Source organism: Pongo pygmaeus, chromosome 2 (assembly GCF_028885625.2).
Source record: "Pongo pygmaeus isolate AG05252 chromosome 2, NHGRI_mPonPyg2-v2.0_pri, whole genome shotgun sequence".
Lineage (NCBI taxonomy): Eukaryota > Metazoa > Chordata > Mammalia > Primates > Hominidae > Pongo > Pongo pygmaeus.
Genome location: NC_085930.1, coordinates 60,026,007 through 60,052,970, shown reverse-complemented (window position 1 = coordinate 60,052,970; position 26,964 = coordinate 60,026,007). Strand labels below are relative to the sequence as shown.

The following is a 26,964-nucleotide window of genomic DNA, read 5'->3' as shown; positions in this document are numbered from 1 at the left end:
TTTTGTCATAGTAGAAACTGACAGTTGAAAAGATATTCGCAGAAACTCTATGAGGCTCTTTCCTGTGTTTGAACCAGCTTCGAGCCTTGACTCAAGTGTCACCCCCTCCACAAAGCAGCCCCAAATGTCCCTGTGGTCTGGGCACTGTGCGCAGCCAGCACACACCACCATCTCGAGTGGCTCGTACTGCCAGGCCTCTTTATAACACAAATGACAGACAACTCCATGCAAACCACCATCAGTGGCAGAGGAAGGGTGGCCCAGGCACTCAGGAGTCTAGTGGGCCGCCTCCATTGAGACTGGATCTGCCCATCAAGCAACAATCCCAAGAGCCCGGACCTCCTTGGCTCCCCTGCTCCGCTGCAGCTCTGGTGCCCACACCCTCATACCCCTGCATCCTTCCCAGAAGTCCAGATGGCCCTGGCTGTCATGGGGCCATGTAGCCTGAGAGTGGATGATCAGGGTGGGCCCCAGAAGAAAATCAAGTTTGTTGTTTTCCTAACCAAGGGAAGGATGAATGGACTTGGCAGAAGACCCTCAAGTCCTCTCAGAAACAGGTGTTACCACACCCACATCTGAATTCGTTGAACTCCTGTTAGCCAAGGGACAGCCTGAAGGCCACCATGTCCCGGAAGCCCTCCAGCCACTGGCTAAAGCTCCAGGCCATTCCATGCTGGCAGGACTCCTTGCCGGCCTGTCTGCTGTGCTGTGACAATGGTGATCGAGACCATAGCCCTGAGGGCCCTCATGGTGCCTGGCTGCTCTCTTGGTCTCCAGTCTGCAGCACGACCCGGCCTAGAGAAAGAGCTGATGGGTGTCTTCTCACTGCATGAACTGGCTTGTTAGGCTGATGAGGTGGGGACTGTGGAGCAGGCATGGATCTTGGGTTCATGGGGAGAATCCCAGGGTTGGGAACAGGCCAGGCCAGGCACAGCCTCAGCAGCATCACTGGGGACTGCCACGTAGCTATGACCCCATGCACTGAATGCAGCAGTGGGATAAAAGGTGGGGGACACCCCCTAGGGTGCCACAGATGGCTCTGGGGTTCAGCCACCTCAACTCTGCACCCCGTCGCCCCAGCCCAAGCCCAGATGGGGCTCTGGAATGGCCACTCCCACACTGAACACCCGCCCTCCGCCTCCCACCACGTTGTTTCCTCCTCTGTGCCCTTCACAGCTGTGGTATGTCTAAAAAATCTCCTTGGAGGAGCTTAGAGGTGGCAGGTGGCGGTGGGGACATATGAGACTTGCTTTATTCAGCTTGCATGTTTACTTGGGGAGACTGTTGTGGGGATGTTGGGGACTATGGGAGAGGGAGCTAAAGCACTCTCAGACCTTGGTGCCACCATGACAAACTTCTAGAAAGAGCTTCTACACTCACTGTCTCCATTTCTCATTCTTCAACCCATTTCCACCTGCACTGGGGGCTGTCTCACCTCACTCCCTAAAATTGTCCCATCTTAGGGCCACCAGAAACCTGTATGGCTGCTAACATGAGTAGCTGTTAAGTTCTTGTGTTAGCTGACCTCTCAGAAGCTTCAGTGAAATCCAAAATAATATGGGGCTGACATGACAGTTGAGTTCTCTCTCTGCCTATGCACACAGTCCAGGCCTGATGCAGCAGCTCCAATGTCTGCACAAACTCAGACTCCTTCCACAGTGCTGCTCCCGCATCTCAGACATGCAGCTTTTTCCCTTATGGTCTAAAAGACTGCTGCAGCTCCAGCCATCATGCCTACATTCCAGTCAGTGGGAGGGAGAATGAGGAAAGAGTTTTGCCCCTGCCTGTGGGGGCCCTTCCAGCAAGCTGCATGCTCCACTTCTGCTTATATCCACTGGTCAGAACTTTGTCACATGACCTCACCCAGCTGCAAGGAAGTCTGGGAAATGTCTTTGTGCTCAGCCCCTATGTCCCCTGCTAAGGACAGGGGATGGTTACCAGGTGATAGCTGGCCACTCCTGTACTTTTGGCTTCGATGACATCAGCCCACCTGGTCCTCATTTGCCCCTTTGATGGGGTGACACTTCTGCCAGCCCCTGGAGTGCTGGGGTGTCCACAGGGCTCTGCCTCAGATCGCCCTATCGTTCTCTTCTCATTCTGCACACCTGCCCTTAGCTGGTTGCTTCCCATCTATGCAAGGACCACGAACTCCCAAGCTCCCATCTTAAGCCAGGCTTTCACCCCTGAGCACCAGACACCCTTTCTAAGTGCCTGCTAGACAGCCCTGCCCAGCATCGTACAGGCCTTGCAGGCTTCCCACGCATGTGCCCCTCCGGCCATCCCAGGGAACAGCTTCTGCCCATCCAGTTCCTCAGGCAGGGTCCTGGGCCTCAGTGTGTGAATTCCATCCTCCCCTCCCCCGCCACTTTTTTTTTTTTTTTTTTTTTTTTAGACAGAGTCTCTGTTGCTCAGGCTGGAGTGCAGTAGGGCGATCTCAGCTCACTGTATCCTCTGCTACTGGGTTCAAGTGATTCTTCTGCCTCAGCCTCCCGAGTAGCTAGGACTACAGGCATGCATGACCACACCCCACTAATTTTGTATTTTTAGTAGAGACAAGGTTTCACCATGTTGGCCAGGCTGGTCTCAAACTCCTGACCTCAGGTGATCTGCCCTTCTTGGCCTCCCAAAGTGTTGGGATTACAGGCGTGAGCCACTGTGCCTAGCCTACTTCTTCATCAGACATAATCACAAGGTCTCAGCAATTCCACTTCCAGATGTCTCTCAATCCTCCCACCCCCACCTTCTAGCCAGTGTCATTGCCCAATTCTCACTGAGGCCCTTTCCCCCTGCACCCACTCACCGTATCTACCTGCAGTGCCTCTACTCCCATCTGTGCTCCACACTCTTGCTGGGAGGCCTTTGACAACGCGGAGTAACCACTTCCCTCTCAGAGGCTGCCTGTGACTCCATGTTGTTCTCCATGTGCGTCTCTGTCTTTATCCATCACCTCCACCCTCATCCCAGGGTGTCCAGGGCACCCACTGTATTTTAGGGACCCATGCAAGTTCCTGGAGGGCTGGCACACATCTGTCTCATTCTTTGCTGTGTCATCTAAGCAAGTGCCTGGCATGGGGTAGGGCTCAGTGAGTATTGGTTGTCAATAGGGACAGTAGAGAGGAAGAACGGAGACAGCTCAGCAGAGAAAGGCATTTTGGTGGGACAGAACAGAAAGCTACACATAGGCCCAGGTCCATATGGATTCAATACGGATGGAAGTGGCATTTCCAACCAAAGGCGAAAGGTGGATTTTTTAAAAAGTTATCAGGACAATTAAGTCACTGTTTGGGAAAGAAAATGAAGCTGAATTTAGACCTATTGTGAGCCCAAATGAGTGGGTTTGTGTCTAGCAGTGTTCAAGGCAGGGGACATAACAGTGACAGAACAAAGTCCCCCTTCACAGTGCTCAGTGCCAGCAGAAGAACAGAGGTCAAACCTACAGGGGAAAGAGGAGGCGTAGGGAGTGCAGGGAGACAGGCAAACCAGGGCCTGGAGGCAACAGCTGCTATTTTAGATATGCCTCAGGCAGAGTGAGGAATGAGGCATGTAAATGTTTTCAGGAGGGGGCTGGTGCCCAGGTGGATGGAACAGAAAAAGGGTCTCTGTGTGTTTGAGGAAAAAGAAGGCCAGTGATATTGTTTGGCTCTTTGTCTCCACCCATATCTCACCTTGAATAATTACCACGTGTCAAGGGCAGGACCAGATGGAGGTAATCAGATGATGGGGGCAGTTTCCCCCATGCTGTTCTCACGAGTTCTCACGAGATCTGATGGTTTTATAAGGGGCTTCCCCCTTAGCTTGGCTCTCATTCTCTCTCCTGCCACCCGAGAAGAGCTGACTTCTACCATGATTCTAAGTTTCCTAAGGCCTCCCCAGCCATGTGGAACTGAGTTAATTAAACTTCTTTTCTTTATACATTACCCAGTCTCAGGTATTTCTTCATAGCAGCATGAGAACAGACTAATACAGTAAAGTGGTACCACAAAGAGTGGGGTGCTGCTATTAGGATACCCCAAAACAGGGAACTGACTTTGGAACTGGGTAACAGGCAGGAGTTGGAACAGTTTGGAGGGCTCAGAAGAAGACAGGAAAATGTGGAAAAGTTTGGAACTTCCTTGAGATTGGAGGGCTCAGAAGACTGGAAGATGTGGGAAAGTTTGGAACTTCCTAGAGACTTGCTGAATGGTTTTGACCAAAATGCTGATAGTGATATGGATGATGAAGTCCAGGCTGAGGTGGTCTCAGATGGAGATGAGGAATTTGCTGGGAACTGGAATAAAGGTGACTTGTTGCTTTGCTTAAGCAAAGAGACTGGTGACATTTTGCCCCTGTCCTAGAGATTTGTGGAACACTGAACTTGAGAGAAATGATTTAGGGTATCTGGTGGAAGAAATTTCTAAGCAGCAAAGATTCAAGAGGAAGCAGAGCAGGAAAGTTTGGAAAATTTGCAGCCTGATGATGCCATAGAAAGAAAAACCAATTTTCTGGGCAGAAGTTCAAGCTGGCTGCAGAAATTTGCATAAGTAGTGAGGAGCCAAATGTTAATCACCAAGACAATGGGGAAAATGTTTCCAGGGCATGTCAGAGAGCTTCACAGCAGCCCCGCCCATGACAGTCCTGGAGGCCTAGGAGGGAAAAATGGTTTCATTGACTGAGCACAGGGACACCCTGCTCTATGCAGCCTTGGGACATGATGGGTGCCCTGTGTCCCAGCTGCTTCAGCTCTAGCTGTGGCTAAAAGGGGCTAAGACACAGCTTGGGCCATTGTTCAGAGGGTGTAAGCCCCAAGCCTTGGCAGCTTAAACATAATGTTGGGCCTGCAGGTGCACAAAAGCCAAGAATTGAGGTTGGGGAACCTGTCTCTAGATTTCAAAGGATGTATGGAAATGCCTGGATTTCTGGGAAGAAGTCTGCTGCAGAGAAGTAGCCCTCATGAAAAACCTCTGCTAGGTCAGTGCAGAAGGGAAATATGGAGTTGGAGCCCCAACACAGAGTCCCCACTGGAGCATTGCCTAGTGGAGCTGTGAGAAGAGGGCCACTGTCTTCCAGCTCCCAGAATGGCAGATCCACCAACAGCTTTCACCATGAACTTGGAAACGCCACAGACATTCAACACCTACTTGTGAAAGCAGCCAGGCTGGGGCTGTAAACTGCAAAGCCACAGGGGCAGAGCTGCCTCAGGTGATGGGAGCCCACCTCTTGCATCAGTGTGACCTGGATGTGAGACAAGGAGTCAAAGGAGATCATTTTGGAACTTTAAGGTTTAGTGACTGCCCTGTTGGATTTCACACTTGCATGGGACCTGTAGCCCCATTGTTTAGGCCAATTTCTCCCATTTGGAATGGGTGTATTTACCCAGTGCCTGTACCACCATTGTACATAGGAAGTAACTAACTTGCTTTTGATTTTACAGGTTCATAGGAGGAATGGACTTGCCTTGTCTCAGGTGAGACTTTGGACTTAGACTTCTGAGTCAATGCTGGAATGAGTTAAGACTTTGGGGGACTGTTGGAAGGCCATGGTTGTGTTTTGAAATGTGAGAACATAAGATTTGGGAGGGGCAAGGGGCAGAATGACATGGTTTGGCTCTGTGTCCCATCCAAATCTCACCTTGAATTGTAATAATCCACACTTGTCAAGGGCAGGACCAGGTGGAGAGAATTGAATTATGGGAGTGGTTTCCCCCATGCTGTTCTCATGATAGTAAGTTCTCATGAGATCTGCTGGTTTTATAAGGGGTTTCCTCCTTTGCTCAGCTCTAATTCTCTCTCCTGCCACCCTGAGAAGAGGTGCCTTCCACCATGATTGTAAGTTTCCTGAGGCCTTGGAACTGTGAGTCAATTAAACCTCTTTTCTTTATAAATTACCCAGTCTCAGGTGTTTCTTCATAGCAGCATGAGAACAGAGTAATACAGCCAGCATGGCTGGAGCAAAACCAGGGATGGGGAGGGTGGCGTATATGTGTGTGGGGTGAAGGCAGACAGGGAGCCAGCCCCAGGGGCTTGGGCTGTTCTTCTAATTCTAAGCACAAGGGTGATCTTTGGAGGTGATGAGCCAGGTATGGTTCTAGCCCTCATGGAGACTGCATTAGGGAGAAAGTGACTGAACAACCAAACAGGTAAATAAACAAAAGTTGAAATGGTGACATATGCTAAGGTAGGAGGTGGGACTCGACTCTGGATGTGGGACCCAGGTGCTGGGACAAATTGAGGACTAACTGAAACAGGGACAGGATGGAAACAGCCATCCATAAGTCATGCCCACCAGTGTGCCATGTCAGTTTACTGTTTCCATGGCAACATCTGGAAGTTACTGTCCCTTTCCATAGCAACTACCCAGTAATCTAGAAGTTACTACCCTTTTTCTGGAAATTTCTGCATAATCCACCCCTTAATTTGCATGTAATTAAAAGTGGGTATAAATATGACTTCAGGGCTGCCTCTGAGCTGCTGCTCTGGGCACACTGCCTATGGGGTGGCTCTGCCCTGCTCCACAAGAAGCAGTACCTCGGCTGCCACTGTGCACTGCTGCTTCAATAAAAGTTGCTGTCTAACATCACTGGCTTGCCCTTGAATTCTTTCCTGGGTGAAGCCAAGAACCCTTCCCAACTAAGCCCCAATTTTGGGGCTCACTTGCCTTGTATCAATGCTATCAAGAAAATATTCAGGGTGTAGGGGGAGAGAGGGAGGGATGGGTAAGGAGCTGTGGTCAGGGAAGGTAGCCTGGAGGAGATGCTACTAAAGAAAAGTTGGCCACGTGCAGGGCCAGAGGCAGAGCAGGCCACACACAGGCAGAGCAGCTGGCCCCCTGAGGTGCTCAGAGCCGGATGCTCTAAAGGTCGTCAGGAGGTAATTGGGACCTGCACAAAATATAGAAAGGAAGAGAGCAGAGCAAGGGGAGGCTGGAGTGATCCCTGTGGGCAGCAAGGTACTGGACTGGACAACTCCAACACTGGGGCCATGTTGCTTCCAATCTTTTCTCTCTTGTCAGTGTGTGTTGTGCATTTCCCCAAGCCAGTGCATATTGGCCACATGTTACTTCACACCAGGGATGGGCTTACTGTATTGGAGAGTCCAATTCCCTCTAGACATTTGATGTTTGTTTTTTGTTTTGTTTTGTTTTGCAAATTCTACGATAACAAGCAAAGCTGCAGTCTTGCCCATGTATCTTTGAGTAAGTATGGGTGTAAGATAAGTTCCTAGAATTTGAATTGCCAGGTAAAAAGTTTTTGTAATTATAATTATATTAGTTGTCACCAACGGTCCTCCAGAAAAGCTGTCTTTGTTTATACACCCACCTTTCCTAAGCTCCTTACCAGCAATGGGTATACAGTCTTTTTCGTTGTTTCCAATAGAGGTGATGAATATAATATATTCTAATTTAATTTGTGTTTCTCTTACTAGCAGTGAAACTGGGCTTCTTTTCATGTGTCTGTTTTGGAGGGGAGCGTTTGAATTTTTTCTTTGATAAATTGCCTGCCAATTTACTTTGCCCACTTTTCTATTGTGTTGTAATTTTCCCTCACGACTTGTGAGAGTAATTTGTAATTTAGGGAAGCTAGACCTTTGTCTAGCTTCTGGATGGCAGCTAATTTTTCCCAGTGTGTCTATTATGTTTTTAAATGGGTATTTTGCTGAAGTGAAGTCTTCCACTTTTACTTAGTCAAATCAGTCAGTCTTTTCCATTCTGGCTTCTGGGATTTTTTGTCATGCTTAGAAAGACTTTTTCTCACACCAGGATAAAAAATTCACCCACGTTTTCTTCTATTACATTTTTAGATTCATTTTTGACATTTGAATTTTGATACTTTTGGATTTTTTTCTTTTTAGTCTAAGAAAGTAGAGATTCAGCTTTATTGTTTTCCAAGTGCTTACACATTTATCCCAATACCATTTATTAAACATTCCATCACTTCTTCAATTTTTATGCCATTTTTATCAGCGTTTAAACACTCACATATTCATGGGCTTATTTCTGGATGCTCTATTCTCCCCCATTGATGGATCTGTTCATATTTTGAATACTTTGTCAAGTTTAATTGAGTTTTTTTTGTCAAAAAATTCAATTAGAAATTTGATTTAGAGAGGATTGACATCTTTACAACTTTAAGTCTTTCTCTTCAATAAAAAGATATGGCTCTCCAATTATTCTATCTTATTTTATGTCTTAGTCGAGCTTTATAGTTTTTTTCATGTAAGGCCTTCACATTTCTTAAGTTTTTTTCTTAGGCATTTTATACTTTCAGTTGCTATTGAGAATGAGCTCTTTTCCTTCATTATATTTTTAGCTGCTTATGTTTTATATAAAAGAAAGTTATTGATTTTGATATGCTAATTTTATAACTGACTACATTATTAAATTGGCTTGTTTCCAATATTTTAAAAATCTTTACCCAGTGATACCATACTATTATTTTCAATGATAAATTTGTCTCCTCCTTTCCAATTTGTATGCATCTTATTTATTTATTTATTTATTTTTAAAGACAAGGTCTTGCTGTGTTGCCCAGGCTGGAGTGCAGTGGTGTTATCATGGCTCATTGAAGCCTTGAACTACTAAGTTCAAGCAATCTTCCCACCTCAACCTCCCGAGCTGCTGGGACCACAGGGGTGCACCACCATGCTGAGCTGATTTTAAAACATCTTTTGTAGACATAGGGTCTCAATTTGTTGCCTAAATTGGTCTTAAACTCCTGGGCTCAAGTAATCCTCCTTCCTGGGCTTCCCAAAGTGCTGGGATTACAGGTGGGAGCCACTGAGCCTGGCCACGTATTTAATTGCATTGATTAACTCTTCCAGGAGAATGTTGTAATAAGTTATTGTTTGCCCTATGAGACTGTTACCTTGAATCAGCCCTTAGTGTTGAACTTTTCTCTTCTTTCTCCAGAGAGGTGGGTGGAGAGGCAAACCCGCGAGCTGTCTTGGCAGTGGGAGGCAGGCTTCAGGTGGGCCGCTCTTTGCACTTTCCTTTTCTCTCCTTTAAGACACGGTTTGGTTTGTTGGCTGAGATACTTAATTCCAGACCCACACTGTTTGATATGATAGCTATTAGAGAAACATGGCTTTCTAAGTTTAAATTTAAGTTAATTACAATGAAATGAAAGTTAAAATTCAGTGTCTCAGTTTCATTAGCCACATTTCAAGGGCTCAGAGCCACACGTGGCTTGTGGCTCCTGTACCTGACAAGGCAGACATGGGACATTTCTGTTACGGCAGAATCTTCTCCTGGGTAGTGCTGCTGTAGTCAGGCATCTCCACCCCCTACACAGCTGGTGAGCACTCATACCGCCTCTAGGCTTTCTAGATTCATTTTCTAGGTTGTGGGGAGAATTCTTAGAGCTCTTAAAACTCCATTCTATGTGGCTCTTCTTGTTGTTTCCCCTTAGAATGCCCTCACCCTCTCTGTCAAACCAGAAAGTGCTGACAGGTTGCTTTCCCTTCCGGCACTGTGTTCCCTTACCGCCTTCCCAGTTCCATGCTCCTCTCTGAGGATGAGGGCAGGGTGGCCACATAGCGTCTCCTGTTTCACTGTCCCTTCAGAACTTTGCCACTGCAAGGTCAAGTGTGGGGTCTAATTTCTGTCCTCTTGCCACTCCCACAGGTAACCTGTAGCAGGTGGCAGAGTGATGCTACATGGTGCAGGACCAGGTGTGAAGAGGCCACGTGCAGCTTCTGCCTCAGGCAGGCACATGTGTCTGTGTCAGCACACACCTCAGCAGGCCCTGAGCTTGTGTGAAGAGAGATGCCTGGCAGCCACTGCCGCTCCAACCACCAGCCACAACAGCAGCAGAGGCCCCACGCCCAACCACCTAGCCAAGCCCTTTCTGCATTCCTGACCCACAAAAGAATGAGGATAATAAATTGATGGTTGTTGTTTTAAGCTACTAAATTTTAGGAATTGGAGCAGAAGGGAAATGAGTGGTGTGTGTGGTGTGTGTGTGTGTGTGTATTGGGGGAGCTGTGTGTCAGTTCCTTCCAATGCTTCTGGCCGTGGAGAGAACTTTCAGGCATTGTGGGTGGCGCTGGGGATGTGGAGTGATGCTGGGGATGTGGGGTGATGCATGGACATGACTTCCATCCTGCTCCTGTTAGAACAATAACCGTGGCGTTTTTGTGGGAAGTCGCACTCGGCTTCTCTCTGTGCTGGCATTTGGCGCCTACCTGTTGCCATGGCAGCCGTGATTGGCACTCCTTTTGCCATCCGGGAAGGGAGGCTGCTCCAAGTAGACTTCTTCTGATTCCCCAAATCTCTCATCTCAGTAATTCTCAGCTGTTAGAATTCAGACGTCTTCTCCGTTCCTTTTATGCTTTCAAGAAGAAAATCCCTTAGCTCTTCTGCCTAGGCTGTTTGAATTGGTATCAAAATCACATTTGATTTGAATTTAGCTGCCAAGACTCTAAGTTTTGTTGGGGCTAATACTCCTTCTCTGCAGCTTCCTTCAGAGTTTTCATCTCAGTCTCTCCGGCTCAGCCACCCCTGGGGGCTCTCCAGGGAGGGTGGAGAGGAGGCAGTCTGGCTTCCTGGGTGAGGCCCTCTCTTTCTGCCACTCAGCACTGTGCTGAGTGGCAGAGCCCCCTGACTGGGACTCTGGCCGTGATGGGGGTGGCAGTGAGGAGGAAAAGTCCAGGAAACCACAGAGAAGCTGAGATTGGGAATAGACTGAGTGGAGATCATGTGTGTGCTGGGGAGGGAGTGGGCAAAGGCCTCAGGGGGCACGGAGCCGGCCACTCAGCCTGCACGGGGACAACACATCCATTCAGCCATCCGCACATGGGAAACAGCACATAGGAAGTGGGAGTGCAACTTTAAATAAGGTGGTCAGGGTGGCCTTACCGGGAAGGCAGCAGTGGCTGATGCAGAGGAGGTTGGGGTGGGGGGCTGTGGGTGTTTAGGTGACAACACCCATTTGAGACGGGAACAGTAGGTGTGGAGGCGGGGCATTCCCGGCTCCTTCAGGAAACAGCAAGGTGAGACCTAGGTGGTGAGGCCAGAGGGGTCACAGGGACCAGACTGGGCTTTCATGGAGGGGAGATGGGGAGCAGCAGCCAGAAGGGGAATGGGGTTCTGATCTGGTGGCCCCTGTGTTCCCTGCACTTCTGAGCAGGCATCCAGTGTTTGCTGGAGGAGCTCTGGGAGTGTGGGTTTGCAGAGCTTCCCTATGGGGAGCTCATCGTTGATCACACCCCGGGCAGATGAGCCCGCAGAGGCTGGGGCCTGCAGGGCCCTGTGAACTCCTTCTCTTTTGTGCCGAAAACCCAGGCGGAAAAAGTGCCACGTGGGCATTGTTGTGGGAATCCTAACAGGAGGTATGTCCAGGGACAAGACGACCAGGGCTCAGCGAGGGCACTGAGCCACTGCAACACAGCACGTACACGTTTGCACAGATGCGCGGCCAGCACAAGCCCTTGGTATTGGACAGGAAAGCCCCGGGGAGAGACAGAGAGCAAGGGTCAGGACTCCTCACCCTGCACCCAGGCCTGGCGCTGCCTCTCCTTAGAGCCCCATGCTTTCTCCAAAGGAAAACGCTGAGTGGCTGGGCTTCTCCACGGCCTTCCCTGGGGGCTCCCCCGTGGGTCTTTCTGTGGCTCAGAGGTGGGAGGCCCCAGCACTTCTCCGCCTGGGCGGGGCAGGCAATAGGAGCAGCAGACATCCTCCTGAACTGCAGGGGGTCTGAGGCCACCTTCCAGGGGACCTGCCCCAGCCTGCCCAGCAGCCTCTGGGGATGTGGGGGCTGCACTAGTAGAAAGGCTGACAACCCTGGCCAGGGCGTGAGGAGGCTGAGCGGCACCCAGAGGTGTGGGCCAGGAGAGAGGGCACCCACTGTAGGGGGAGGGGAGCCCTGTGTCCAGGAGGTAGGCCGCTGCCAAGACCTGTGCCAAGAGGTGGATAGGACAGACTTGGACTCTGCACACATGGCCCGCAGGGGACCCCTGATGTCTAGGGTTACCCACCTCTCCAGAGGGATGCCATTTGCGAGAGGGCCAAGCAGGGAACCCCTGACCCCTGACAAATGAGGCTGCTTTTATTAGGAACTTCCTCTATAATGAGCGCCACACTCCTGGCAGGACGAGAAGAAGCACAGCTTCGGGGTTGGCCAGACCCAGTCTCCTTTTCCAGTCCTGCCACTGCCTGGTGCCAGACTTAGCATCTCTCTGTGCTTCTATTTCTTCATCCCTAAAATGGGCACAGTGATGGTCCCCGCCTCACAGATCGTTTCATCCCACACCAGCAAAAAATATAACAGAAACTCAAGGCTCTTGGCTCCTGCTCCCTGCTCAGAGCAGGCTTCGCTCCTGCGCTGACATTTCATTCACTCTCTCCCTGACGACTTGACTTTTATTTTTTATTCCATGATGTCTCTTTGGTCTAACTAAAGTGCACTATCATCCATTCATTCTGAAATGTTCCTTGTCATTTTGTTTTAGGAGTTTTTGCTTAAAAACAGCAGTGGTTTCGGATTTTTAAAAAAACTGTTATGTTTTTTAACGAGAAAGTTTAGCCTATTTACTTAAATGCCATAACTATTTGGTCTCATTACTGGTGTTGTTTTCTGCTTTCCCACTTAATTTCTTTGCTATCTTTTTGCTCTTTTAATTTCATTGTCTTTGATTTCCCCACTAGTGACTGGGAAGTAGACTTATATTTAATTTTGCTTGTTTACCTTTATTTTTAAGTGGACCTATGTCATAAAAATGAATATCAAAAATAAAGTGATAACTATTGATTCCTCTCTCTGTAAAAACTATCTCCCCCTCTCCACTGCGTTTTGTAGGTATAATCTAGGATTTTAGATGCAATTCTCATTTTTAATTTGTTCATTTATTTTATTATTATGCATCTTCTAGTTCAGAAAATAATTGTCAATACTAAGAATCTCTTTCTTGGAGGAGGAGCCAAGATGGCCGAATAGGAACAGCTCCGGTCTACAGCTCCCAGCGTGAGCGACGCAGAAGACGGGTGATTTCTGCATTTCCATCTGAGGTACCATGTTCATCTCACTAGGGAGTGCCAGAGAGTGGGCGCAGGTCAGTGGGTGAGCGCACCGTGCGCCAGCCGAAGCAGGGGCGAAGCATTGCCTCACTCAGGAAGCGCAAGGGGTCAGGGAGTTCCCTTTCCAGGGGTGACAGACGGCACCTGGAAAATTGGGCCACTCCCACCCGAATACTGTGCTTTTCGGGTGCCCCAGGAAACGGTGCCCCAGGAGATTATAGCCCGCACCTGGCTCAGAGGGTCCTACGCCCACGGAGTCTCGCTGATTGCTAGCACAGCAGTCTGAGATCAAACAGCAAGTCGGCAGCAAGGCTGGGGGAGGGGCGCCCGCCATTGCCCAGGCTCGCTTAGGTAAACAAAGCAGCCGGGAAGCTTGAACTGGGTGGAGCTCACCACAGCTCGAGGAGGCCTGCCTGCCTCTGTAGGCTCCACCTCTGGGGGCAGGGCACAGACAAACAAAAAGACAGCAGTAACCTCTGCAGACTTAAATGTCCCTGTCTGACAGCTTTGAGGAGAGCAGTGGTTCTCCCAGCACGCAGCTGGAGATCTGAGAACGGGCAGACTGCCTCCTTAAGTGGGTCCCTGACCCCTGACCCCCGAGCAGCCTAACTGGGAGGCACCCCCCAGCAGGGGCAGACTGACACCTCACACGGCCGGCCAGGTACTCCAACAGACCTGCAGCCGAGGGTCCTGTCTGTTAGAAGGAAAACTAACAGAAAGGACATCCACACCAAAAACCCATCTGTACATCACCATCATCAAAGACCAAAAGTAGATAAAACCACAAAGATGGGGAAAAAACAGAGCAGAAAAACTGGAAACTCTAAAAAGCAAAGTACCTCTCCTCCTCCAAAGGAACGCAGTTCCTCACCAGCAACGGAACAAAGCTGGACGGAGAATGACTTTGACGAGCTGAGAGAAGAAGGCTTCAGACGATCAAATTACTCCGAGCTACAGGAGGATATTCAAACCAAAGGCAAAGAAATTGAAAACTTTGAAAAAAATTTAGAAGAATGTATAACTAGAATAACCAATACAGAGAAGTGCTTAAAGGAGCTGATGGAGCTGAAAACCAAGGCTCGAGAACTACGTGAAGAATGCAGAAGCCTCAGGAGCCGATGCGATCAAATGGAAGAAAGGGTATCAGCAATGGAAGATGAAATGAATGAAATGAAGTGAGAAGGGAAGTTTAGAGAAAAAAGAATAAAAAGAAACGAGCAAAGCCTCCAAGAAATGCGGGAGTACGTGAAAAGACCAAATCTATGTCTGATTGGTATACCTGAAAGTGACGGGGAGAATGGAAACAAGTTGGAAAACACTCTGCAGTATATTATCCAGGAGAACTTCCCCAATCTAGCAAGGCAGGCCAACATTCAGATTCAGGAAATACAGAGAACGCCACAAAGATACTCCTCGAGAAGAGCAACTCCAAGACACATAATTGTCAGATTCACCAAAGTTGAAATGAAGGAAAAAATGTTAAGGGCAGCCAGAGAGAAAGGTCGGGTTACCATCAAAGGGAAGCCCATCAGACTAACAGCGGATCTCTCGGCAGAAACCCTACAAGCCAGAAGAGAGTGGGGGCCAATATTCAACATTCTTAAAGAAAAGAATTTTCAACCCAGAATTTCATATCCAGCCAAACTAAGCTTCATAAGTGAAGGAGAAATAAAATACTTTACAGACAAGCAAATGCTGAGAGATTTTGTCACCACCAGGCCTGCCCTAAAAGAGCTCCTGAAGGAAGCGCTAAACATGGAAAGGCACAACCGGTACCAGCCACTGCAAAATAATGCCAAAATGTAAAGACCATCGAGACTAGGAAGAGACTGCATCAACTAACGAGCAAAATAACCAGCTAACATCATAATGACAGGATCAAATTCACACATAACAATATTAACTTTAAATGTAAATGGACTAAATGCTCCAATTAAAAGACACAGACTGGCAAATTGGATAAAGACTCAAGACCCAACAGTGTGCTGTATTCAGGAAACCCATCTCACGTGCAGAGACACATAGGCTCAAAATAAAAAGATGGAGGAAGATCTACCAAGCAAATGGAAAACAAAAAGAAGCAGGGGTTGCAATCCTAGTCTCTGATAAAACAGACTTTAAACCAACAAAGATCAAAGGAGACGAAGAAGGCCATTACATAATGGTAAAGGGATTAATTCAACAAGAAGAGCTAACTATCCTAAATATATATGCACCCAATACAGGAGCACCCAGATTCATAAAGCAAGTCCTGAGTGACCTACAAAGAGACTTAGACTCCCACACATTAATAATGGGAGACTTTAACACCCCACTGTCAACATTAGACAGATCAACAAGACAGAAAGTCAACAAGGATACCCAGGAATTGAACTCAGCTCTGCACCAAGCAGACCTAATAGACATCTACAGAACTCTTCACCCCAAATCAACAGAATATACATTTTTTTCAGCACCACACCACACCTATTCCAAAATTGACCACATACTTGGAAGTAAAGCTCTCCTCAATAAATGTAAAAGAACAGAAATTACAACAAACTATCTCTCAGATCACAGTGCAATCAAGCTAGAACTCAGGATTAAGAATCTCACTCAAAACCACTCAACTACATGGAAACTGAACAACCTGCTCCTGAATGACTACTGGGTACATAACGAAATGAAGGCAGAAATAAAGATGTTCTTTGAAACCAACGAGAACCAAGACACAACATACCAGAATCTCTGGGATGCATTCAAAGCAGTGTGTAGAGGGAAATTTATAGCACTAAATGCCCACAAGAGAAAGCAGGAAAGATCCAAAATTGACACCCTAACATTACAATTAAAAGAACTAGAAAAGCAAGAGCAAACACATTCAAAAGCTAGCAGAAGGAAAGAAATAACTAAAATCAGAGCAGAACTGAAGGAAATAGAGACACAAAAAACCCTTCAAAAAATAAATGAATCCAGGAGCTGGTTTTTTGAAAGGATCAACAAAATTGATAGACCGCTAGCAAGATTAATAAAGAAAAAAAGAGAGAAGAATCAAATAGATGCAATAAAAAATGATAAAGGGGATATCACCACCGATCCCACAGAAATACAAACTACCATCAGAGAATACTACAAACACCTCTACGCAAATAAACTAGAAAATCTAGAAGAAATGGATAAATTCCTGGACACATACACCCTCCCAAGACTAAACCAGGAAGAAGTTGAATCTCTGAATAGACCAATAACAGGAGCTGAAATTGTGGCAATAATCAATAGCTTACCAACCAAAAAAAGTCCAGGACCAGATGGGTTCACAGCCGAATTCTACCAGAGGTACAAGGAGGAACTGGTACCATTCCTTCTGAAACGATTCCAATCAATAGAAAAAGAGGGAATCCTCCCTAACTCATTTTATGAGGCCAGCATCATCCTGATACCAAAGCCTGGCAGAGACACAACAAAAAAAGAGAATTTTAGACCAATATCCTTGATGAACATTGATGCAAAAATCCTCAATAAAATACTGGCAAACAGAATCCAGCAGCACATCAAAAAGCTTATCCACCATGATCAAGTGGGCTTCATCCCTGGGATGCAAAGCTGGTTCAATATACGCAAATCAATAAATGTAATCCAGCATATAAACAGAACCAAAGACAAAAACCACATGATTATCTCAATAGATGCAGAAAAGGCCTTTGACAAAATTCAACAACCCTTCATGCTAAAAACTCTCAATAAATTAGGTATTGATGGGACGTATCTCAAAATAGTAAGAGCTATCTATGACAAACCCACAGCCAATATCATACTGAATGGGCAAAAACTGGAAGCATTCCCTTTGAAAACTGGCACAAGACAGGGATGCCCTCTCTCACCACTTCTATTCAACATAGTGTTGGAAGTTCTGGCCAGGGCAATTAGGCAGGAGAAGGAAATAAAGGGTATTCAATTAGGAAAAGAGGAAGTCAAATTGTCCCTGTTTGCAGATGACATGACTGTATATCTAGAAAACCCCATTGTCTCAGCCCAAAATCTCCTTAAGCTGATAAGCAACTTCAGCAAAGTCTCAGGATACAAAATCAATGTACAAAAATCACAAGCATTCTTATACATCAATAACAGACAAACAGAGAGCCAAATCATGAGTGAACTCCCATTCACAATTGCTTCAAAGAGAATAAAATACCTAGGAATCCAACTTACAAGGGATGTGAAGGACCTCTTCAAGGAGAACTACAAAACACTGCTCAAGGAAATAAAAGAGGATACAAACAAATGGAAGAACATTCCATGCTCATGGGTAGGAAGAATCAATATCGTGAAAATGGCCATACTGCCCAAGGTAATTTACAGATTCAATGCCATCCCCATCAAGCTACCAATGACTTTCTTCAGAGAATTGGAAAAACTACTTTAAAGTTCATATGGAACCAAAAAAGAGCCCACATCACCAAGTCAATCCTAAGCCAAAAGAACAAAGCTGGAGGCATCACACTACCTGACTTCAAACTATACTACAAGGCTACAGTAACCAAAACAGCATGGTACTGGTACCAAAACAGAGATATAGATCAATGGAACAGAACAGAGCCGTCAGAAATAATGCCACATATCTACAACTATCTGATCTTTGACAAACCTGAGAAAAACAAGAAATGGGGAAAGGATTCCCTATTTAATAAATGGTGCTGGGAAAACTGGCTAGCCATATGTAGAAAGCTGAAACTGGATCCCTTCCTTACACCTTATACAAAAATCAATTCAAGATGGATTAAAGACTTAAATGTTAGACCTAAAACCATAAAAACCCTAGAAGAAAACCTAGGCATTACCATTCAGGACATAGGCATGGGCAAGGACTTCATGTCTAAAACACCAAAAGCAATGGCAACAAAAGCCAAAATTGACAAATGGGAACTAATTAAACTCAAGAGCTTCTGCACAGCAAAAGAAACTACCATCAGAGTGAATGGGCAACCTACAAAATGGGAGAAAATTTTCGCAACCTACTCATCTGACAAAGGGCTAATATCCAGAATCTACAATGAACTCCAACAAATTTACAAGAAAAAAACAAACAACCCCATCAAAAAGTGGGCGAAGGACATGAACAGACACTTCTCAAAAGAAGACATTTATGCAGCCAAAAATCACATGAAAAAATGCTCACCATCACTGGCCATCAGAGAAATGCAAATCAAAACCACAATGAGATACCATCTCACACCAGTTAGAATGGCAATCATTAAAAAGTCAGGAAACAACAGGTGCTGGAGAGGATGTGGAGAAACAGGAACACTTTTACACTGTTGGTGGGACTGTAAACTAGTTCAACCATTGTGGAAGTCAGTGTGGCGATTCCTCAGGGATCTAGAACTAGAAATTCCATTCGACCCAGCCATCCCATTACTGGGTATATACCCAAAGGACTATAAATCATGCTGCTATAAAGACACATGCACACGTATGTTTATTGCGGCATTATTCACAATAGCAAAGACTTGGAACTAACCCAAATGTCCAACAATGATAGACTGGATTAAGAAAATGTGGCACATATACACCATGGAATACTATGCAGCCATAAAAAATGATGAGTTCATGTCCTTTGTAGGGACATGGATGAAATTGGAAATCATCATTCTCAGTAAACTATCGCAAGAACAAAAAACCAAACACCGCATATTCTCACTCATAGGTGGGAATTGAATAATGAGAACACATGGACACAGGAAGGGGAACATCACACTTCAGGGACTGTTGTGGGGTGGGGGGAGGGGGGAGGGATAGCATTGGGAGATATACCTAATGCCAGATGACGAGTTAGTGGGTGCAGCGCACCAGCATGGCACATGTATACATATGTAACTTACCTGCACATTGCGCACATGTACCATAAAACCTAAAGTATAATAATAATAATCATAATAATAATTAAAAAAAGAATCTCTTTCTTTTCTAACTTAACTTTCCCATTCCTGAATCTTAATTAGGTGGAATATTTTTTCTACTGATTTTTCCAGAAGGTTGTAATGTATGAACTCATGGATATCTGAGATGATCTTTCTGTTGGTCTCACACATGAACAACAATTTGGGTGGACATTGACTGATTTTTTAAAATTTACTTCTAATTGTGTAAATCAAAGTTATAAGTGTACATAAAGAGTCACAGATAATTTTGGCAAGGCTTGCTATGAAAAATAGCATTCTTCCTTTCATCTTTCCTCATTTCCCAGGTCCTGAAGGAAATTGCTTTCAATTTTTTTAGTGGATCCCTTTTGGATTTATCTCCTCACCTCTACAGAACAAGCTTATATTGTTATTTGTTGATTTTATATTTCATTTCAAGCAATGTGTGTTGACTTCTTACTTGGGAAATGAGGCTTTAGTGCTCTTGCAAAACTTGTCCCCTCCCCCCGTGATGTAGACATGCATCCTATCACAGTTCTTGTGGTATGGTAAATTTGCAATTCGGTTTAGATCCATATTTAGAGTTTATACAGTTTTTTGGTGCTAAACCATACAGCAGTCTACAGTTATTTTCCTTTATTGGACAACTTTTATATTTCCTGGAGTTACTGTTTGCTTAATTTTCTATAACTTACTCTGTTAATAATCTGTTCTATTAATTTTCTATTCTTTTGTTATGAATTCATGTTCAAACAGCCTCTAATTGAACCAGTCTGCTTTAGTATCTTCAAAGCATCAGTGACTCTACTTATGCCTCCTCCTCCTCCTTCTTCTCCTTCTCCTTCTCCTCCTCCTCCTCCTTCTTCTTCCTCCTTTTTTTTTTTTTGAGATAAGTCTCCCTCTGTTGCCCAGGCTGGAGTGCAATGGTGAGACCTTGGCTCATTGCAACCTCCCACTGCTGTGCTCAAGGGATTCTCATGTCTCAGCCTCCTGAGTGGCTAGGATTACAGGTGCATACCACCATGCCCGGCTAATTTTTTTTTTTTTCAGATACGGGGTCTCACCATGTTAGTCAGGCTGGTCTCGAATTCCTGGCCTGAAGTGGTCTGCCCACCTTGGCCTCCCAAAGTGCTAGGATTACAAGCGTGAGCCATTGTGCCCGGCCCACCCATGCTATCTTCTAAGGGGCCTTTCCCAGAACCTTCTAGTGTCTATGGGAAACCTGCCCTTCACTCCTCATGGACAGTACTTCCTTCACCGCATCCTGAATGCCCTTCCCATTTCTCAGGCTAAAGCACCCATTTCCTGAGTTCCACATTTCCGTCTTCCTTGGTCATTCCTCATTTTTTGAGGCATTGAGTATTTGAACGTATTTTTATTCTCCTCTCACTCTTACTTGGCTGGATATAGAATTCTAGTTAGAAATGAGTTTTCTGGGAACGTTGAAGACGTTGCTTTGTTGTCTTCCATCTTCCAGGATGCTATTGCAAAGCTGGTGCCAGTGCCACCTTTGACTTTGCACAGTTGTAAAATTTGTTTTGTTTTATTTTATTCTCTCTCTCTGGAAGTCTTTTGGGCTGTCTCTTTGTCCTCAGTGCCCTGAAGTTTCACACATGTATCTTGATGTAGGTCCACACCCCTCCATTTTTCTGGCCCTTCTGACCTAGAATCTCCAGAACTGTTCTGGGACACTTTCATGAACTTTTTCCCCTTGGTAATTTCTTCCACTTTTTCTCTGTTCTCTCTTTTTTGGAACTCCTATTACCCAAATGTTGGGCTTCCTGAACTGGCCCTCTAACTTTCTGATCCTTGTTCTCCTTTTCCTGTCTCTCTGCTCCATCTTACGGCTTTCCTCGACTGTATCATCCAAACTCTTCTCTTACATTTTCCATTTCTACTATCATATTTTAAGTTTCCAAGAGCTCTTTCTACGTTCCTTTTGTTTAATAATACTCTGTTCTTATTTCATGGTCAGAATATCATTTCTTAGCTCTCTGCTTATATTAATGATAATGATTTTGAAGTTTTCTTCCTCCCAAGTAACCTTTGTTTCCTTTAAGTTGCTTTTTTTTTTTCCATTTGTGTTTGTTCTGACCTCTGTCTCTCATATCAGAGGCTTCCTCAGATGTCTGACAATCCTTTTGATTGCTCATATTTAAAAGCATGGCACTAAAACACTGGTGGAAAGTTTTGTGCATGTGCATGTGTGTGCACGTTCATGTGTGTGCGTGTGTGTGTGTGTGTCATGGGAAATGGTGGCTTGTCAACTGTGGACTTCATTGTAGGATGATTGGCTTGGGCTCTTTCATTGGGAGGTCCTTTCTTCCTGATCAGGTTGAATTCCTCTGAGTATCTGAGGCCTGGAAAGAGAAGCCTGGGTACCAGTGTTCTGGATGCTGGTGGGGAACAGGGCTGGAGTGTTCAGCACTGAGTGTGTCAAGTTCATTCATTTCCCCTGGCTCTTCTGACTTTAACTGTGCCCAGTTCAGAGACCCGTATTGTGGTTTCTAGAAGTTAGCCTTCTGCCCGAATGAGGTTGTCCAGTCTGATGGAGAGGCTCTGGGCATCTGCCTGCTTATGAAAATGCTTTCAGTCCACTCTCTATTTCTATTACTGCCTTCACCCCTGCTGCAGAGGCACCTCATGCCTTCCGTTCTCAGGACTTTTGGAGCTGCGGTTTATTAGGCTTCCCACAGCTGGCTCGGGAGTCAGCTTTCTAAAATCAGTGAATTCATTTATCCCTCATCCATCTCCTTTCCTGACTCTAACATTTGTTGCTATTTTCTCCTCTTCTGTTCTCTTTGTCCTTATAAGTGTAGTCATCCCCCCTCCTTTTAACATCTTCTTATTGCCGTGTTAGTGGGAAGTCAGGATGGAGCAGAGGTTAATATCCATTTTTGGTCAGTTACATTTAAGCAGAACTCAGCATTGAGTTCTGAGTCCCCTCATGGGTAAGAGGAGGAGACCTGTTCTTTCATAGTGACACCCACCTCACATTCATTGTTGGCAGCCAATCTCAAGGTCCCAGTAGCCGGATTGTGTAACTGATAAATTTCTTTTTCACATTAGCTTCTAGAAAGTTTTAAGACATATTTATGCCCTAAATATTTGCTGTAGCAAATCTATAGATTATCTTAAAGACTTTTTTTAGACACAGGGTCTTGCTCTATTGCCCAGGCTGGAGTGCAGTGGCACCATTGCAGCTCAATGCAGTCTTGAACTCCTGGGCTCAAGCCTCCTGAGTAGCTGGGACTACAGGCATGAGCCACCATACCTGGCTAATTTTTGTAGAGATGAGGTCTTGCTATGTTGCCCAGGCTGCCAGTTTTAACATCTTAATAGATTCTCTGCACTTATCTTCACAGAATGAGTCATTAAAGGAATGAAAAGTCCATTGCTGGGATAGACCAGCCACAACATGGAGTGGTTACTGACTTCAAAAAACACATTAGGTTTTTTGTTTTTTGTTGTTTTTTTTTTGACAGAGTCTCACTCTGTCGTCCAGGCTGGAATGCAATGGCACGATCTCAACTCACTGCCTCCTGGGTTCAAGCAATTCTCCTGCCTCAGCCTCCCGAGTAGCTGGGTGGGTGGGTGCACGCCCGCCACCATGCCCGGTTAATTTTTGTATTTATGGGGTTTCGCCATGTTGGCCAGGCTGGTCTCGAACTCCTAACCTCAGGTGATCCGCCCACCTCAGCCTCCCAAAGTGTTGGGGTTACAGGCATGAGCCTCTGTGCCCAGCCACATTAGGTTTAATATGAGACTATCCTAATATCACGATTGTTTGGAGACAGGGTCTCGTTATGTTGCCCAGGCTGGTCTTGAACTCCTGGTCTCAAGCGATCCTCCTGCTTTGGCCTTCCAGAGTGCTGGGATTATAGGCATGAGCTACTGCGCCTGCCTGTATTATCTTTAGTTATAGGCCTTGTCTTTGGTTCCACCCTTCCACATCCTTATTGTTTATCTCATTTAGTAACACTTTCCAAGGATGCTTTTGTAGTATTGATTGTATATACATGACATACTTCATTTTGCAACCACCCACCTATAGTAACTGACTCAGGTGAAGGTCATCCGTGAATGCAACAACCTTCAGGTCAAAGTCTGTTGGGGAACTGGAGCGTCACAGGGTCTTAAAGCATCACCCTGAAAACTAGTTGTTAATTTAAAAACTTGGAAAAGGCATCTTTGTATGATGGAGTCTGAGGGACACCACCTTCACCAAGGGAAAACACTTAGCATCCCCAGCAATGGGGCAGACATATGTCACGCAACTCCTGAGGCAAGACGGTAGGAAGAACCCCTGCCACCTATGGAAAGCTCCTGTCCAAGTGTCTAACCTGGGTCTAATGACGAGCACACAGTTGGCCAAATCTAGGTGCTGTCCATAAAATCTGGACTCTTCAAAACCTCGAAGTCATGAAAGACAACAGAAAATCAGGAGAAGTGTTCTAGATTAAAGGAGACTAAAAAAATCAGTCTAATGCAGTGCAAAATCCTTAATTAGATCTTGGGTCATAAAACAATATATGAAGGAAATCTGGGGGCAATCGGGAAATTTTACTATGTGCTAGATAGTAGATAATGTTAGTGTTCAAATGTTAAATTCCTTGGGTGTGGTTAAGGTATTGAAGTTTTTAGTCTAGCTCCCTATCCTGGAGTCTAAATAGCTTTTATTTATTTTATATATGTTATGGGCTGGCTTGTGTATTCCCATAATTCACATGTTGAAATCTTAACCCCTAGTACATCAGAATGTGGTTATATTTGGAGATAGGGTCTTAAAAAGGTAACCGAGTTACAATGAGGCTGTCAGGGTGGGCCTTAATTCTATGTGACTGGTATCCATATAAGAATATCAGACACACAGACCACCAAGAGGGAAGGACATGAGAAAACAATGAGAAGGCGGCCACGCACAAGCCAAGGAGAGTGATCTCAGAAGAAAGCAGCCACTCTGACACCTTCATCTCAAACTTTCAGCCTCCAGAGCTGAGACAATGAGTGTCTGTTGTTTATGGCACCCAGTCTTGGTGCTTTGTTGTGGCTGTGCTAGCAAAGTGAAACAATACATTTTTAAAAACTGACTCTTTGGGAGTCCCCATGCACTTGGAGTCCCTGAGCCAATGGGATATGGAAAGATGCTTAACCATTTCAGGGCTGGTTTCTCTCTTCATATCCAATTCTGGTGCTTAGGAACAGGGACCCATGCTGATGCCCAAGGGCAAAAAGCCACACTTCCTTTAAGGAAGGTGAGCAGGCCTGACCCTGATGCCCAATAACAGGCAATCCTAGGCTTTTTGATTGTCTTGCTTTTATTCCTTTTTGTTGTTGGCCTTGTGCTGGGTTTGTTTATAAGAGATCTATTTTGTTTAACCAAATATTAAAAATGGAAAACTCCGTATATAAAAAAATCGACCCTTTGGAACATTGAGCAAACATAATTCAAAGGGAATGATTGTGAAAGCTAGGGCCTGTGCTGAGCCTTCTCTGATTGGCCTTAGGTGATGAAAAAGAGTCCTGTGGTCACTTTAAGTCACATTTCAGTAATTGAGAGTGTCCAGGTCCAAGTAATTGAAAAATGTGTCCTCTACCCTCCTGATTGCCACCGAGGGTTGGTGGTTTATGGCAGGAGGTGAGATAGTCCTTCTTTAGGTACATTTCTCTCTTCTTGCCCCACTCTGGAGCAGAGGAGACCTAAGGCAACAGGAGTGTTCACCTGTGACTGGTGCTCTGCTCAGAGGCTATCTCCCAGTCATCTGGGCTCCTTCCGGCGCGGGCTTTTTTGGGATCCTGGCAGCCCCGTTCCTCTGGCTTGCCCTTCTCTCAGTGTGGACTTTCTCTGTTGGAGTCCTACCGCCCCTGTTGGGCAGGATGAAGAACAGTCCTGGCTGTTTCTCTCTCCCATGTGGCCACATCTAGCGCACAACCTACTCTTCCCCCTTCACATTGTCCTGGTTTCTGGTGTAGCTGCTGTCCACGCAGAGGTCATGTGCCGTGCAGCTGGTGCAGCTTTGGCTTCAGAGCTATGACTTGCCCGGGCCCCTTCCCAGATCCTGAGGGACCCACCAGGTGCTTCCATGGTAATTTGATATTCTTGTCCATAGCAAGGGGATCCCAGATTGTGTACGCTGCAGGCTCCACAGAACCTGGATCCACCCTTTCTCCCAATGTGGGTCTTTTTTCTCTCAGCCCTGAAGCCCAAGAGCCACAACCCCCTGCCGCCCTAGTCCTCAGCTATGTTATCACCTGCCAGCTCTTGTGTCCCCCAAACTCAGAGGTACACCCCGCATCCTGCTGAAGGTCCTCCCCAGAGCCCCTCCCACTGAGTAAGAGGTGAGGGGCACACTCCCCTTCATCCACTCCCCTCGGCCCTCCCAGCACACAAGCCACTCTCTGCTCAACATCCTTCTTCAGAAACCGTCTCTCTCCACTCGACTCTTACTCTTGTTGCAAGCCATCTTCTTTGTGAATTCTGCATCCGGCCTCTCAACACCTTGAGGTGTGGCATCTATTGGATTTGGATATTTCCATTGAAATTCCCAATTGAGCATCCAGTTGCATTTAAACACATTTATTTTAAATGGGAACACTACATCAAAGATTGCTAGGGCTAGCTATATTTTAGTTAAATATATTTGCTAACAAATTTCTATAGACTGAATGTTTGTGTCCCCTCAAAATACCTGCTGAAATGGAATCCCCCATGTGATAGTGTTAGGAGGTGGTGCCTTTGGGAGGTGACAAGGTCGTGAGGGTGGAGCCCTCATGGTTGGATTAGTGCCCATATACAAGAGGCTCCAGAGACACCTGGTTTCCCCCTTCCCATGGTGCAGGGACACGGTAAGAAGGCGCCACCTAAGAATCAGATAGTGGGCCCTCAGCAGACACTGAATCTGCCAGCACCTTGACCTTGAACTTGCCAGGTGTGAGATAAATTTCTGTTGTTTAAAAGCTCCCCAGTCTATGGTATTTTGTTATGGCAGCTTGAAGGGTAAGGGATAAGTATGCAGTTGGCACACCATGTCCAAGGGTTCTGCATCATGGATTCAACCAACTGCAGATCAAAGATTTTTTTTAAAAATCCAATAAAAATAACATATAACAATAAAAAATAATATGAATAAAACAATACAGCATGATGACTATTTAAATCACATTACCTTATATTAGGCATTATAAGTAATCAGAGATGATTTAAAGTATACGGGAGGATGTATGTAGGTATGTGAAGAGGATGTATGTATGTATGTAAATACAACATTATTTCATATCAAGGACTTGAGCATCCATGGATTTTGGTCTCCTCAGGGGCCAATCCCCACACATACCAAGGGATGACCATGCTGGAATAATGTTACAATCGAAATGGAACAATTAGCATTTAAAATGTTTGACCCTGTACCACCTACAATCATTGCTTGCATCCCCAGTGGTAACTGCACCATCCTTTGGGAACTACTCGGCTAGCAGGACACCAAGGCAAGCCTTTGTGCAAAAGCACACCCAGAGCTTGACCTGGTTGGCTTGGAGAGGGAGAGAGAAATCGCTCAGCATAATTCAGCAAGAAGCCTGCTGAGACTTCTCTAGCAAACTGGGGAACAGTGAATGGTAGGGGACCTAGGATAGGAGAAGCTGGGGTGGATGAGAGGGCCTGGGGGGTTTTGAGCAGGGACAGGGATGTCTGGTGATTAGTGTCAACCTACTTGCTGTGATGCTATGTACACTTTTCCCTTCATTTCCTGCCACATGGCTTCAGGATAGGGGGCTAGATTCTCACCTCACCCCCAGGGTTCTTAGGCTCTGTCCAAAGGCTGATTGGGGTGGCAGGATATCATTAGAATAACCTAAAAGAGTCCATACCTTCCCACCTGGTGCCTCTAATGGAGGGGGGCATGCTCTTATGTATCACTTACCTGTTGCTGTATAACAATTACCCTATAACCTAGTGGCTTGAAACCATAACCATTATTTCTTATAAGTCTATGATTTGGCTGGGCAATTCTGATAATCTCAGGTGGGCTCGCTCATGCATCTGGGGCCAGTGAGGGTCGGCAAGGCAGCTCTGTTGATATAG

General features: G+C 45.9%; 1 long non-coding RNA gene across 1 annotated transcript in view; it reads left to right on the top strand.

Annotated features, from left to right (window-relative positions):
- LOC129033942 (uncharacterized) overlaps positions 1 to 26,964 on the top strand; it is a 73,926-nt gene that overhangs the window by 28,601 nt on the left and 18,361 nt on the right. Inside the window, exons 2-3 of the long non-coding RNA XR_008501712.1 lie at positions 5,411 to 5,443; positions 5,754 to 5,804. This is a non-coding gene — a long non-coding RNA (uncharacterized LOC129033942). The remainder of the gene's footprint in view (positions 1 to 5,410; positions 5,444 to 5,753; positions 5,805 to 26,964) is intronic.